The 10,457-nt window shown below is 37.0% G+C and overlaps 1 long non-coding RNA gene across 1 annotated transcript; it reads right to left on the reverse strand.

The window, feature by feature from the left end:
• Nucleotides 1-1,475: 1,475 nt before the first annotated feature.
• On the reverse strand, nucleotides 1,476-8,863 carry LOC128782446 (uncharacterized). Its single transcript, XR_008428789.1, has 4 exons — nucleotides 8,796-8,863; nucleotides 8,288-8,345; nucleotides 1,812-1,923; nucleotides 1,476-1,598 (listed from the first exon to the last, which is right to left on the reverse strand). It is a non-coding gene; the product is annotated as an uncharacterized LOC128782446 (long non-coding RNA).
• Between the last annotated feature and the right edge of the window lie 1,594 nt (nucleotides 8,864-10,457).

Raw genomic sequence — 10,457 nt, forward strand, 5'->3', positions numbered from 1 at the left:
GGTTTAAGTATATGTCTTGCAGTAGATAATATTTTCACCTATTCTTGACTTGGTCTGGGGGGATTTTTTTAGTGGGTAAGAGTTTCTTCACTCAGCTTTACTTAAAAGCAGTGGAAGAATGAAGTTAGCAATATCTCAGTAGGATTTCCTGAGGGGAAGTCAAAACTTCGTACCTTTACTAAAAGGAAACAGTAGATTGACCTGTCAAAAGAAAATACTAGATCTAAGCCTCTGTAGCACCTCATTTCCTAAGATCTATGATCTTGATCTACAGTAACTACACCCACCAACCCACCAACACAACTCCGACAAATGCAAACAACAGATCCCTCCACACTCAATTTCCCATCTGGCACTCAGAAAGGAAGTTATCATTAGATCACAGTTACTGGGTCACTGCAGATTTGTCTGATAATACACTCTTTACAGAAGCTTTCCAGTTTCTGAATAGTAAAAGAAGATGAAGAAGGATTAAATTTAATATATTGTCATCAAGATTATTTTGCAATTTTGTGAGCTGAGAATTTTTTTAGGTAGAAAGCCACAAATGTGATTGACTGCTGCTTTTACAAAGTGAAAGAAAATTTGTTATAAAAGTTCTGACTACAGAGTCAGAACTGATGCCCAAGTGGAACTGACTACCAAGAGGCATGGCTAATGTTAGGATGAAGCTTCATTCTCACTTTTTATTTCCATTGTTCTCTCTTGAAACTCACCTGTATGTAATCACTTTTTGGTTTTGGACTATTACCATAATCCTGTTCCAATACTCAGCATACAGGTAGTGCCTTAGCACAGGCCAAATTTATTCCCCTTACATTAACCCTTGACTACTTGTTATTGTCAAAGAAACACTAGATGGCATAGAAAGAGTATCATAGTAAATGAAAGCACACTGTATATAAACTATAGCTGTATCACATTTACATATATATCCCTGTGCTAAAGAAAAATAATAAAAATATCATATCTCACTTTTGAGAAATTGTCATTTCTCATTAAGATTCCAATGGTGACAATGATTCCCCGAAAGTTCAATGGATTTATGATTGAACTGACAGTGGATCTCCTAAAAAGGAAGAGTATTGCATCCTGAACCATCTCTTTTGCTCTTTCCTTCTAGGTGAACTGCAAGTAGCAGGATGAGGTACAATTGTCCAGTATGGAGGTGAAAAATATGTGAATGACCATTGCCAGACATGCATCCAAGTGATGAGTAGAGCTAAGAGAGGAAGTCAATATTTTGGTTACTCCTGTGTTCTGAGAATAGAATTTTAAAAAGCCTCGTGTGTGTTTATAACACCCTCTCTCTTTCCATTTATAATGAAGTGCTGATGCTCCCAGAAACATCACTCAAATGTATACCACCTTATTAATTATGGGTGGTCCATATCCATTGTTACAATTTTCCTTTTGGAAAACTAGAAACAGCATAAGAGCAGATAATCACTCATGGATGAAGGATGTAAAAATCAGCATGTATACATTTCTGCTGGGAGGCAGTAACACTTGCTTGAGTTCTTACACAATTTTGTAGCACATCTTCAATATTTCCTGGATGAAAGGGCAGATCAGCACTCCAGCAGAGGAGGAGATTTCTAAACAATAAATAGCAGGAAAAATCATTATTAAAATGCTTTTGTATCACAGGTAATTATAGTAAGAGTTTTTACTGTTAGTCTCTGAGGGGCTTTGTTGTGTGAATGGGAAAAAAAGAAATCTTAAGGATTTCTATACATGTAAGTCATAAAGGAACAGAATTTATTCAAGCGCAATTACTGAATGGCTGCCTTGTTTGATTTGAAGCTTACCCTTAATGTGCTCTTCCTCTTCTATCAAGACAGAACAAAAAATTTAGTCCTGAAGCAATGTCGCTTTTTTTATAGAAGTTGGGTTTTCTCCTATGAACAGGCTCCCCCATGTCTAAGAGAGCAAAGTGGAGAAAACAACTGTTCTAGCTTTAACCCAAACACCATCCCAGAGACATTGCAGCAGCTTATACTTAAGTCATATCTACCCAGCACAAGAATCTCCCCCTCAAAGTCTTTAGAAAGTTTAATGACTAGAACAATATTACCTTAAAAAATACAATCTTTAATCTATTCCTTTATCCGTGTTCTCATTCTTACATTAGCCTGTATTTAACTTTTGGCTCCAAGTTTGTAATTTATTTATGCATTCTAAGAAAAAACTGATCTCATTCTAAAATTGGATCACTGAAAATACTAAACATATTATTTTTATTATTATTCAGGTGGGGCTTAGAGAGCCAGATAACTTGAAATTTAAAAGTTTCTCTCTATTATCCAGAGAGTGTATGAAAACAAATCCTCATCCTTTATTAGTTCTGTTATGTTCATTAAGTTTTCCTACATTTGGTTCTTTATAAAAGTAATATGAATTAGAAAAAATTTTAAGCAAAAAATAAAGATCTGTATGGAAAGAGTTGTCATAATTTGACATGACACAAAATAAATTACTTTTCTAAATAAAATAAAGACCATATGTACCAAGATTTTTAATGCCCTCATACAATAATCTAAAAACCTCTATTTTTTTCTCCTTAAACAAACCAAACACATCAAAAGAGACCCCACAATATTATATTTATGCTGCGAAATATACTCAGCATAACTATGTAGAGCCACTACAGAATTTTCCTAATGGCTGAGATCTCAAAAAAATCACAATTGCAACTGACACTAATTGGGGCCCTTACTGGCAGCCTGAACAAAGAGACCATGGCTTAGTCAAACATAGCTACTAATCCTTAACCCTGGAGGAAGTCTCTCTGGGTCAGTGCTGCTATACATGATTTGAACTGCATGGGCAGGCTTGTTTTATAAGGCATGGCCAGTGCCTGTTTTACATCTGTACTTTCAGTATGTTTCTGTCTTTCCCTTGCTTCTTAAAGAGCATCTGTTTACTACACTGAAAATGTAGGTGTGAGCTAATCACCTAGATTGTACAGAAAGAGGAAGAGAATGGGAATTTTGATAGCACAGCATTTGGAAGTGGATTATACTGTGCATACTCTAAAAGGCAAACAAATACTTTGCTATAAATTAGAAGACAAAGAGTAGATTAGTGTGGTGCAATAAATTATAGATGACAGAGAGACATGGGAAGAAAACTCTTCACTGATTGGGAGATATCAGTCAAGTTAGTGAAGTCTGATTCAGTCAAATAATCTGCAAACCCCCGTTATCCTTTAAGTCTCTGTAACTGTAATTTAGGATGGAACAGATCACCCACAAGGATGCAAATTATATTCTTTTTCAAACACTAGGACGCCACCCACAAGTGATTGCACAATTCTATCAGTAAAATGCTTTAATCTAATTCAGAGCATCTTTGTGGATGTTTTTCCCCATCTTCTTCTAAATCCAGGTAAAGAGAACAATCTTAAGAAACAAATTTCTCATATTAAATACAGCCCACTAAAATAAATCGGTTTGAAAGAGTTGGAAGAATATAATCTGGCATAGCAAATCTCATAATTTGCTATGTCATAGTGAGATCAGATGTTGTTTGAGATATATCAACACAGACTACCAAATTATGCCCACCTCTGATCAACAAGAGCTGTAAGGTTTACCTCCTAAGACTCCATTAAGTCTCATTGACCAGCTATAGAGGGATGCTGCTGTGGACCAGCTCTGTGGGTCAGTACAAAACCCACATCCCCCTGAAATGAGTCCACCATTCCTTATCCTGCACACGAGTCTCAGGTTTCAAGGTCAACCTAAATTTCTGTGCCCAAGTTCAAAGCAATTGATAAAACATTTACTTAATACAGTGAGAAATATGCTAATAAGTACATTCTGCTCCTCATTATCTAAAAATATTTAATGATGGCATCGCAATTATCTTAGATATGGAATGGATTCTACAAGGAATTCTGAATAATTGCTTTTGTGGTTATCCTTTCTCTCCACCAGCCCCTTGTATTAGAGTTCATTTAAGCATAATTTCTCTTAAAATATTTACAATAAAGTGGAAAGAATTTTCTTGATTAGACAGCTTAAAATTACATTAAACTTCCATAGTTTACCACATAACTAAATAACAAAGATGTTGCATCTGTAAATGATGTGTGTTCTTGTCCTTTTCAGGTTTTAGGGCATTTAGGTTTCAGTATCCTTGGTTTGTTCTTTTTCTTTTGTGTTTTCTTTTTCTTTTTCTCTTTCTTTTTCTCTTAATTTTTGGTGGGGGAGGGTTGGATTGGTTTTGTTTTGGTTTTTGGGGGGCTAGGGGCTTGTGGGTTTTGGGGTTCTTTCATTTTTTTTCCTTTTATTTTAAACAACGCTTGCACCATCTAGTGGTAGTTTCTGAAGGGAGAAAAAAAAAAAAAAAAGACAGAAAACCTCATAAATGCATATAAAATGCATACTGAAATAAAAACCTCATCTCAAAATCAGTAATGTTTCCACTCAGATAATTTGGCTTGTTTAAGAGCTTTTCCCTTTAACAACACTTTTACATAGAAAGAAGTAAAAGGCGTATGAAAACATTCTATCCTTACCACAAAATAAAAATATAAACTATTATGCAGTAAAAATCCACTGTGGCTTCTTGTATATCATCAAATAGACAAAAGCAAATATTTAATTTTTTAACTTTACAAAGACTTACTACAAATATCTTTAATACGCTGATTAGTATCTTTTAGTGATCAATTTCATCAACAAAATGCCTTACCTTGCTGATCGTCTAGCTCTACCTGGTGGTACATTTATTGGTGGTGTCTATGTAGCTGGGCCTGTTACCTGATAGAATTGTTTCACATACACAAGGGAGAGGTTATTCTTAAACTAATTACACTGGCTGCACGGTGAGAAAAACCTCTTCTGGCCCAGCTTTTTGTCTCACAACAATCTCTTGATAAGCAGCTGCGAGCAGCTGCAAGAAGATCTGTAAATTATTTTCTGATGGCAATAACTGAAGTGCTAATGGCTGGAGATTACTGTTTCTCGGCAATTTTTTTTTTTTTAAGTGATTTCCATATTAGTTAAAAGTTGTATTTTCCCCCATGTGATAAAAGCAGTCATTCTCACAAAAATGTAAGGGCTTAGGGTACAGTTGATCTTTTTATAGATATGTATTTTCTGTCGCAGTGCGCCCTAAAGAAACACAGGATTCAGATTAGTGTATCTGTGCTCTGTTTGGTCCATTTATATCCTCTTATTCCTCTGCTTGAAAACTTGAGGAAGTATTGCCTACAATTCTGAACTTGAAATCAGTCAATCCATGATATATATTTTGGCAAATTGGATTAGTCACTAAATTTCTCCATATCTGTTTTCTCATCTCTAACATGTACTAGTCATTGTAGAAATTAATTTTTGAACAACAATTGAAGCTGACTGATATCTCCTACAATTTTCCTAAAGGAATACAGGAGACAAGTTTAACTAACTCAAAGGTGTAAAAAAAAATGAGAAAGGCTAACTAATTCACATAAAATGGGTTTTTATTTAAGCTGGTTTCAAACAACACCATTTTAATTGGATTTGTTCATTAAAAAATTACATGAAGGCCACTCAGCTGAAAAAATAAACTATTTAGGAAGGTGGCCATAGAATATAATAAAAAAATATACTGCTTTAACAGGACATTCATGCCCTTCCCTGACCAGTCCATAGGAAAGCAAAATGTGCCCTTCTGTTTTCACACTATGCCATGGGCATCAAGTTAAGGAGGCAAGAACTCCAAACACACACTGCAGTGAATATCTGACCAGTCAGCTCTGTTCAGCTGAGTGCCATTTTCTCTGCCACGAACTGCTGTTTGCCAGGTGCAAGATCTAACAGTTGTTGGTATAACATTCTGCCCCACTGAATACTGTGACATTAAAGTGAATGATTTGAAAGTTTAGCTAACTTTTTAACCCAGCTTTAGTTACTCTAAGTACATTCAGCCAAAACCGGTGTGCTTGATTGCCTTGGGGATGTCACACTTGTTGTATGTTCACTGATTTACTACAAATTCAAGCCTCCTGCAATCACTACAGGCAATAAGAGTTCTTCATTTACCATCTGTAACCACTGCAAATTTGTCTACAAACCCTCACATTTTCTCTTTTACTAGGTAACTGAATAATTCAAAAACACAAAGATACAAAAAGAGAAATAACAGTCAGAAATTGTAACCAGCCCTATTCTTCAAGTCTCCAGCTAAAATGGAAAAGGAATAGTTTGAAGCTTGACACTATTTCTTTTTCTTCTTTCTTGATAGCAGAAAAGGAAGGTTTAAGATGAAAAAAATAATATTTTAATTCAAAACAATTGAAGAAAACAGAAAAGCTGGCTATAAAAGAATTTCTTTTCCAATCACAAAATGGTTTGAATTAAGATATTCCCTTCATCTCATGATGAGAAGATTTGGGATTTAGTTTCCCATGGCTATAAAATGGGAGAATGTCCTAAACAGTCAGCTACCATTTGGTCTCTGCTAGAGCTTGCAAATCTATTCACTAGTGAAAAAACTAGTGCAAACAGAGCATTCTGCCTGTAAATAAAATAGGGAATGGGTACAAGCAGACCTTGTATTTCCTTCCATCACAATCCATATTTTAAGACACAGAAAACATTTGAGAAGGACAAGAAGAGTTGCCTCAAAAAATGTTGGATGATTTGAGACAGTCTTCTAAGATGCAAATACACATATGTGTTCTGAAATGAGTAGAAGATACACAGCCTCTAAGGAAATGGGGGGCAGTATCCTTCTCAAATGTATATCTCTCATCACCATTATTAATTCCAGTCCCAATATCTATCAAATACACTGGATTATGGTACAGGATAGCTCTGTTGGGAGGTGGAGGGATTTTTAAATTCCAAATATATGCAAACTGTCTGAAAAGCATGCCTTTGGCAAACAAGTGGCTTGCCTTTTTAGGATTGATATTATAAAGATTTTATGCTAACAGTTAAGGATTCTGTTGCTTTGAAAGTCACTTAATGGAAACATTTTTAATTGTTCAGTGATTTGGCATTCAAAGGACTCTTTGGGAGCTGCTAGTGACCTCCACCTCAGGGAAAAGGATTTAATTGCTGAAATAATGGCATGTTGGTCTATTTTCCTGCCTAACTCCATTTTTAAACAAGGAAGAGGATGTGCTTGTGTAGTGCAAATAATTCAAAAAAGAAGAAATTAATGGGTATGGGGCATTGAGCTGTATAGGAATCTGTGTTGGCACATGCCAAAAAATGGGATAACTAAACATTTCCACAATTACTGCTTGTGGCATTAATTTTTATTTTGAGGTTTTGACTTACATTCACAAAGCAAGTTAAAAAAAATATGTCAATTTTACCTAAGATAAATTAAAATCTGCTTTATATGACATTTAGGTTGCACTGGTTATTAAAACTATTCTCACAGATGATAATAGAGAAAAAATGCACTCTGTCCACAATCATTATTATATTTACCTTTGATTCACCCTCCTCCAAATTTTTACAAGTGCATTTTATATGATGTTAAACAGTGCCAAAATTATTCTAATGGTTCACCATTTCTGTGCAGTTGTCTAGTAGCCGAATTAGTCACCACTTACACTGGAATGTTTTGACTGGATTAATTGATCAGGCCGAACTGGAAAGGACTCAGCCTTTATGAGAAGCGAAAGTAGTAGGGATAACTGCAGCCTTGCAAATTGAATAGATGATTACTCATTAGGTCTGTAAAAAGACAAATGTTCTCTTACATTAATCTCAAGGAAGTACATAATACTCCCACATCTAGCCCCAGCTGGCACCAAATTTAATACAATTCTACTTTGCATTGCTTTGTGCCATATATACAAGGGGGTTTTGTGTACAAGAGATATATCTGAAGCCATTTTTAAAAAAGGAAAATGTTGCCACTGAGAGAAATAAGGCCGTGGTCTGTTCCTATCTCTCAGATGAATCTTCTAGAGCACTTTTTTTTCAGGCAAGAGTGGCAATTGTCCTTTAAATTCCCAATATCTAAAGCTGTGCACAGACTTCCCATTAACTTCCAACCTACACTTCATTGTATTCCCATACCCACACAAAAAAAGGGAAGAGTTTATTTATAACCCTACTTACTATCTCTTTTGCTTTCAGGATGTACAAATACAATTACTCAGTCTTTGACTGAAAAAGTAATTTCTACCTTTCTTTCAGTTACAAAACTTGCAGCTTCTAAATACAGCTGTCTGGAAAATGGCTGTCTTAATTTCCCAAATGCATGTCAGCAAATTTCTGCATGCACAAAGGCAGACTTCCCCTTCTCAATTCAGGATGCAATTTTCAATTACCTTCTCATGGCTTCCAGCTACAATCTGGGTTTTCTGACTGCACATAACCTCTGACCTGCTGTAATAAGAATTATTCCCATCTCAGAAAATGACAGTCTCTAATTATCACTATATTTTTAAACTTCACTTTAGCACCTCTTCACCCCTTTGATATATTTGTGGATATATTTCCTATTCTGGCCTCATGGGTGAAAGATTTCATTTGTGTGCTCAATAGAGGTTTTTTTTGCATTTAGAAATTCACATCGCATAACCAACTTGCCTGTTTCTTTGCATACACACTTTGACAACTTGAATGCATTATCCTAAGTTTTAATTCTGAGAATCTTAAAGCATTAAAAAGTTTGCAATGATTTTTCTGCTCAAAAAAATAAAAAAAAAAAGTAATATGTTGCATCCCGAGTTTGTGTTCAGATTAGGGGTTCTGATATATGTTAGTTGCCCAGTTCTGTATACCTCTGTGTACCCCCCATGTTCCCCCCACGGTAGTCCACTCCGGGTCACTTACCATTGGAGCATCACCATGCCAGTCCTGTAACCACCCCCCTGTCCATTCCTGAGAGTTCTATGTCTGTTACCCCATCCCTGCATTCCCTATTCGTCCCGGAACCCTGTACACACCCCTGTCGTGTCCCCATTGGTTGCCGCAGTCCACGTCACTCACCCATTGTCTGTCCCCACTGGGCGGGGGGGGCTTCTGCCCCTGTCTGCCGCCCCCTATAAAATCCCATGTGCCCTCGGTCCCATCTCCATTTTGTCCATGCGGCGCTAGGGAGCGGCCGTGGTTCCCATCACAGCTCCCTGCGTCAATAAAAGCTCTCCAGCCGACCGCATGGACAGGGTGTGCCTCCTTCACCTCTTCATCTCGCCGCAGCGCCGGCCACAGGGCGCGGCCAGCTCCATCCCGGTGTGCGGAATGCAACAGCGCCCGGGCCGCAAGGCAGCCCTGGTCCCACCGAGAAACAGCGCCTTAGCTGGGCTCTCCAGAGCTGCCCAGGACCAGGGAAAACAATGCAACGCCGCAGTAATACTAAAAGATTCTCTAATGTATCTTACTTCTCTATTTTTAAAGTTAGATTTGACAGATGACTGACATAAGCTCCCTGGCTATATTAAAATAAAACAAGTTGCCTGAGTGGCTTCTCCAGCAGCTCAACAGTGCCAGCAGTGATGCAAGAGAAACTGGAGATCACCATTAGTCTTTAAGTTGCCCTATGCCTGGACAGAATCATCAGGTTGTAAAGGCCAAGAATTTAAGTGTTAATGAAATGAATGAAAAGGGATTATACATAATTTGAACATCCCAAATAACCAGTGCCATAAATGTAGGCCTTTTGCTAAGCACTAGCTTGCAGTAACAAGGATTAGTCAACTTTGAGGGTTTCTTAATAAATTATATAAGTAACAGTGGGTAAAAATACAACCACCCAACAGGATGTTTCACATGGTGAAAATTGCGCCACAGACCATCTAATGTACCACTTTCCTGCTGAACGACAGAGTTAAAGAGGCTACAATATAGAAAGGAAGCATTCTGCAGAAGAGGAGAATGAACATATTGCTTTGTACAAACCAATTTTCCCCCACATTATTAAATTCCCAGGTCACATCTCTCAGTCCTATAAACATGCCTGTGTGTTGGTGGTCAAACCAAGGTTGCTTTTTTTTCTTGACTGGCCAGACACATCATTTCGACCCTTCTGTTCTCCCAGCTCAACCTCTTGTTGTTATTGGATCACCTTTCACAGAAACCCTCTTAGTGTTCTGTTCAAGAGTACAACAGTCCAGAGTATCTACAGGAATCCCAATTTATAATTTATAATATTTTTTCCTAAAAAAAAAAACAGACATGGAAGAGCATACACTGAAATAATTACCTCTCTTTTCACACATTGTTTTCTCAAGTCTTCTCAGTTAAGGAGACTGGGTAGACAAAGCAGCTTTCCAACATATAAAAAAATTACTCAGTGTTTTTCACAAAATCCATCTTTGCTGTATTTAACAGCAAAATCCTCCCCAGGATCTCAGATCGTAAGCATAAATTATGCCTTCAAACATGGATTCACTGGATTGTTCTTCTAGCACTGATAGTTCTCCATCAAAGGTCCTTTCTCTTAATGGGCCTTCATTCATCTTTTCATAAAGAAGAAAAGCACTAGAAGATGTGCAG

The sequence above is a fragment of the Vidua chalybeata genome, chromosome Z (genome assembly GCF_026979565.1).
Source record: "Vidua chalybeata isolate OUT-0048 chromosome Z, bVidCha1 merged haplotype, whole genome shotgun sequence".
Classification (NCBI taxonomy): Eukaryota; Metazoa; Chordata; class Aves; order Passeriformes; family Viduidae; genus Vidua; species Vidua chalybeata.